Source organism: Amblyomma maculatum, chromosome 5, assembly GCF_055883805.1.
Source record: "Amblyomma maculatum isolate TAMU_Amacu chromosome 5, ASM5588380v1, whole genome shotgun sequence".
NCBI lineage: Eukaryota > Metazoa > Arthropoda > Arachnida > Ixodida > Ixodidae > Amblyomma > Amblyomma maculatum.
In genome coordinates, this window is record NC_139348.1 from 24459594 (window position 1) to 24465364 (window position 5771).

General features: G+C 48.5%; 1 pseudogene; it reads left to right on the forward strand.

Annotated features, from left to right (window-relative positions):
- Positions 1 to 3645: 3645 nt before the first annotated feature.
- LOC146187875 (uncharacterized) lies at positions 3646 to 5471 on the forward strand (annotated as a pseudogene).
- The last annotated feature ends 300 nt before the right edge of the window (positions 5472 to 5771 follow it).

Sequence of the window (5771 nt, forward strand, 5' to 3'; positions counted from 1 at the left end):
GCTGCTCTTTCCTTCCCTCGGAATCCAGTTTGTTACGCTAAGCAACCATCTGTTATCCTCTCTTCGCACTACATGTCCTGCCCATGCCCATTTCTTCTTCTTAATTTCGAGTAGAATGGCAGTAGCTTGAGTTATTTCTCTGACCCACTCTGCACGCTTCCTCTATCTTAACGTTACCCCTCCCATTTTTCGTTCCATAGCCCTCTTAGTTGTCCTCAACTTAAATAGGACAGGCAGCGTACACGTGCTCTAATTCCCCCGTGTACGTACCCCCTTCCCCCCAATCTAACAAGGGTGGAGGAGGTATCTCTGAGACGGCTGAGGGTCGGAGTGGCTCTTACGCCCGCCGTTCGACACCAGTGGCAAAGTACTACTATTCCAGTTCCCGACAGATGCCCACACTGCGAAGAACCGGCTTGCGACACCACTGTACGGCATCTAATATGGACATGCCCAGGAACTTCGCATATGCGCAACACCATTCTACAAAAAGCTGGACTTTCACCAAACAATGACTATCATTTCCACTTATGGACAACAAACAACATTTATGCACGCAGTTTGTGTGACTTCTTGCACATGGCTGCACTCCACACATTCATGTGACGCTATACCACCACCTTTTATGCCGTGTGGCAAACTCAGCGCCATAAATAAATAAATAGAACCCTCTTGGTTAACCTCAACGTTTCAGCCCCATAGGTGAGTACAGCTAAGATGCAACTCTTGTACACTTTCCTCTTTAGCAATACCCGTAAGCTGCTAGTCATAATCTGCGAGTGCTTACCAAATGCGCTCCATCCCAATCTTATTCTTCTTGTTATTTCCTTCCCATGGCCCGGATCTGCGGTTACTACCTGTCCTAAGTATACATATTCGCCTGCTACTTCCAGTGCTTCACTACCTAACGTAAACTGCTGTTCCTTCCCGAGGCTGTTGTACATTACCGTAGTCTTCTGCATATTGATTTTTAAGCCAACCTTTCTACTTTTCCTGTCTAGGTCATCAATAATTATTTTCAGTTCATCCCCCGAGTTACTTAGCAAGGCAATGTCATCAACAAATCGCAGATTACTAAGGTACTCTCCATCAACCCTTATCCCTAAATTCTCCCATTCCAAGTCTCTGAATACTTCCTCTAAGCAAGCTGTGGATACTATTGGGGAGATCGTGTCTCTTTGCCTAACACCTTTCTTTATGCGAATTTTGTTACTTTTTTTATGCACAGCTATGGTTGCTGTGCAGCCAATATATATTCGTACGGCTCGTCTACCCCCTGATTTCGTAATGCCTGCATCACCGCTGAGGTTTCAACTGAGTTAAATGCTTTTTCATAATCAATGAATGCTATGTATAAGGGCTTGTTATATTCCGAGTATTTTCCCATCACCTGGTTGATGGTATGGATATAATCGATAGTAGATTACTGTTTCCGGAAACCTGCTTGAACCTTTGCTTGATTGCATTCTAAGGTTGTCCTGATCCTATATGCGATTACCTTAGTAATACCTTATACGTAACAGACAGTAAGCTGATTGTTCTGTAATTTTTAAGATCCTTAGAGCCCCCTTTCTTATGAACGAGGATAATGTTTGCATTCTTCCATGGTTCCGGTGCCGTCGATGACACCAGGCACTGTCTATACAGGGTGGCCAGTTTTTCTAGCAGGATACGCCCCCCCCCCCCCTTCCTTTAACAAACCTGTAGTTATCTGATCCTCTCCAGCTGATTTCCCCCTTTTCATAGTTTCTGATGCTTTCTTGACCTCGTCCTTCGTCACTAATGGAACGTCTGACTGTGGTTCGCTACCGCGAATCTCATTACGGTCCTGACTACTTTGGCTTCTGTAGAGATCTGTATAGAACTCCTCGGCTACATTGACTATCTTGTCCATATTCATGATGGCTTTGCCCGCTTTGTCCTTTATCGCATACATCTGGTTTTTGCCTACGCCCAATATCTTTTTACCGCTTTAAGGCTTCCCTCGTTCTTTACAGCATGCTCAATTTTCTCCATGTTATACTTCCTAATACCGGCCACCTTGCGCTTATTGATCAGCTGTGATATCTTGGCCAATTCTATCTGGTCTGTTGGATTGGAAGCTTTCATACTCTGGAGTTTCTTAATCAAATCTATCGCCTCCTTAGACAGCTTACCGGTGTCCTCTCTTACTATCCTACCGGGTACTTCTACAGAGCACTCAGTAATGATATCTCTGAAATTATTGTTCATTGCCTCTAGAGTAATGTCGCCATCCTGGGTTAGTGCTGAATATCTATTCTGTAGCGAGATCCTGAACTCTTCTGCCCTCCCCCTCGCCGCTATTTCGTTGATGGGTTTCTTTCTTACTTATCTGTCGTGCTCCTTCTTCATATTTAGGCTAATTCGGGTCCTCACCATCCTGTGGTCACTGCATCGAAATTTCCAGATTACCTCTACATCTTGCCTAATGGTGGGGGTTGAAAGCAGTATGAAGCCAATTTCATTTTTAGCCTCCCCGTTAGGACTTTCCCATGTCCATTTCCGGTTCTTCCGTTTGCTGAAGAAGGTATTCATGATTCATATATCATTGCACTCTGCAAACTCAACTAGTAACTCCCCCCTGCTATTCCTAAGGCCAATGCCATTGTCATCTACTGCCTGGTCGTCTGCATGCATTTACCTTGGTATTGAAATCGCCCATTAGTGCAGTATGCTGCGTCTTTACTTTTCGCATTGCCGATTCTACATCTTTGTAGGAGCTTTCAACTGCCTAGTCATCATAACTGCATGTGGGTGCATAGTCCTGTACAACCTTCAGTTTATACCGCTTATTAAGCCTAATTACGATGCCTGCCACCCTCTCAATAATACTATAGAATTCATTTATATTACCCGCTATATACTTATTGACAAGGAAACCTACTCCTAGTTGCCGCCTCTCCGGTAAACCTCGATAACACAGTACATGCCCATCCTTCAGTACAGTATATGTCTCATTCGGCCTCTAAACATCACTAGGCCCTATGACATCCCATTTCATGCCCTCTAGTTCCTCTAACAGCACTGCTAAACTAGCTTCACTAGCTAGGGTTCTAACGTTAAATGTTGCCAGGGTCAGTTTCCAATATCGGCCTGTCCAGCGGAGCCAGAAATTCTCAGTACCCCCTGCTGCGTCACAGGTCTGACCGCCGCTGTGGCCGGTGCTCCACAGCCGCTGGTGACTGAGGGCCGGGGTTTTATGGAGCTAATCATGAAAGGTTGCGGCCAGTTACTGCACCAGGGTGGCCAACTCCTGTTCTGGTGTGGGAGTGCGTTTTTGCAGGTGTTCCCTGGCATCAGGTCGCACCCCAAACCTGTTTATGCAATTCCATCGACACGCGGATTTTTTTTTTTACCCGGTGGAGAATTGCGCGGCACCGGGATTTGAACCCTGGTCCTCTTGCATACAAGGCGGAAGGTCTACCGCTACGCCACCGCTGCACTATTTCCGGCTATGCAACTGTGGGAAGAAGGAAAAGAAAATGCACGCGCGTGCTACTGGCTCTGTAGGTGGGCGACATTCGGCCATCTAAGTGATTATTGGACTGAAACGCTGAGCCGCCGTGTTAAGCCTAACCCAGCTTCGATACCTCGCTGACAGTGACGGCGACACCGGTCGTTACCATGGGAGTAACGGTTGAAGGTCGCACCGTAACTGCAGAAGAGCTCGAGTTTGGCGACTGGACGCCAGTTACATACAAAGCCTACGCCTCAAGCCCAGTCACTTCAACGAGCCTACCTCACCACTTCGGCAACGCTACAAGCGAAGCCCTGAATACCCTGAACATTCGGAAAGCGTTCCATGGAGGTGCGACTACAACCGGCAGCAGCAAGACGGGGCCCACCTTCCGCCTGCGACCAAGGAGGCCCGTATCACTGTGCAGCGCAGCAAACAACTGCCACCACTCCCGCCCAACGCTGTTCGAGTAGTCGTTCGACCGCCCGGTGAACTGCTTCTTCGAGAAATTTCAACACCTCGACTCTGGAAAGCAGTGCAGAGCGAGCTCAAAAGCATACTACCAGAGGACTTCTGCCTGCGCATTCACCCGACCAACAATACGTTCACCATTGCAATGACACATATCCCAATAGTCGAGACACTCAAGACATTGACCTCCCTCACCATTGGAGACCGAGCTTACCCATGCGTGGCCTACGTGGCACCCCCACCCCGGGTGCTACCAGAGGTGTCATCAAAAACGCCTACGACGACGAGAGCCCAACGGAGCTATATCAAGATCTGGTCAGACGAAATCCAAAGCACACCATACTGGCCGCCCGGCGCATGGGCAAGACGCATTCAGTTCTAATCACCTTTGACGCAACCACAGTGCCGCGTTCCATAAAATACATGGGAGCCATCCAACGCTGCACCCCATACCGCGGCAGCCCGGACGCCTACACCAACAGTAGACCGCCGGGTCACGGTCATGATGTATGCCCAAGCCCCAAGAACAAGCTCTGTCCCCGCTGTGGAACGCAGCATCCGCAAGACCAGCTGACCAGCCTTGTACACCCATGTGCATTCTGTGCGAGGGTACTCACCTAATCGGCACAGGATCGTGTAAAGGAAGCAGCCTTCACCAGCCACGCAAGCAATCAAGCCAGCAACGAACACAACTACAAGAATCGGGCGCATCCAAGGACCAGTTTCCCCAGTTGTCCGAACTCAACCAGCCCAACCAGCATAAGCAGGCCTGGGCAGTGCCGCTAAAACAAGCCTTGAACTCCTATGTCTCTTCAACTAATGAAACATCCGCGACATCGACTACCAGTCTACAACACGCTCTTGCGAAATCTCAGGAAGAGGCAGCGGCGGCGAAAGCGGAAGCTACAGCAGCGCGAGCAGAAGCCGTCGCCCTTCGTCAGCACATCGCCAGACTGGAAGCCCAGATAAGTGCCATTGCCACTGCATCTCCAGTTCCTCCTTCCCCCACTACTACCGCATATCAGTCTTCCTCACCTAACTTATCCACTGTCGATACCTTGTACAAAATCTCAAACGCTAATTCCCCTCCTGATTCACTACCAATGGAAGCTGACACGGAACCCCCTACAAACACTACTCTGTGTATAACGACCCCTCCCTCCACCCCCAGCTCTTGCCAGCCATACTTGAGTCATAGACTGCTCGATTGGAGGCAAAGTTGCAGGAAGCTCTAACTCACATCAATCAGGAATTTGCAACACTCAAAGATGTGGTAATCCGCATGACGCAAAACAACGCTGTTCGTAATCATGGATTAGATGTCCTAACCCAAGAATTTTCTGATCACTATATAGATGTTGAGTCTCGGCTCAATAATTACGCAAACCGTCTTCTAAAGCGCAAGAAACTCAAAGCAACAGGAGGACAGGAAAATCCTCTCCCTGCTATAGCTCAGGAATCCCACCCCACCGTTTCGACTACTCCTCCTTTATGTTCTCATGATGGCATATCGAAACCGTAATCTTACTGTTTGGCAGTGGAACTGCCGGGGCTTTAGCCAGAAGTGTCATGTAGTCCACCAACTGCTGTCCTGCACTGCGGGAGCAGACATCCTTGCTCTACAGGAACCCTCCAACCCACTCACCCTCCCCGGCTATACACCCATTCTGCCTACATCTCCTGCTCCCTCTCGAGTAGCCTTTTTAGTTAATCACTCTCTCACCACCATCTCACATCCCCTAGCGATTACCGACATTGATAATATTCTAATGGAACTTGTGCCGCAACACACTCAAGCGAAAAGTGTTTTTATCTTAAATGT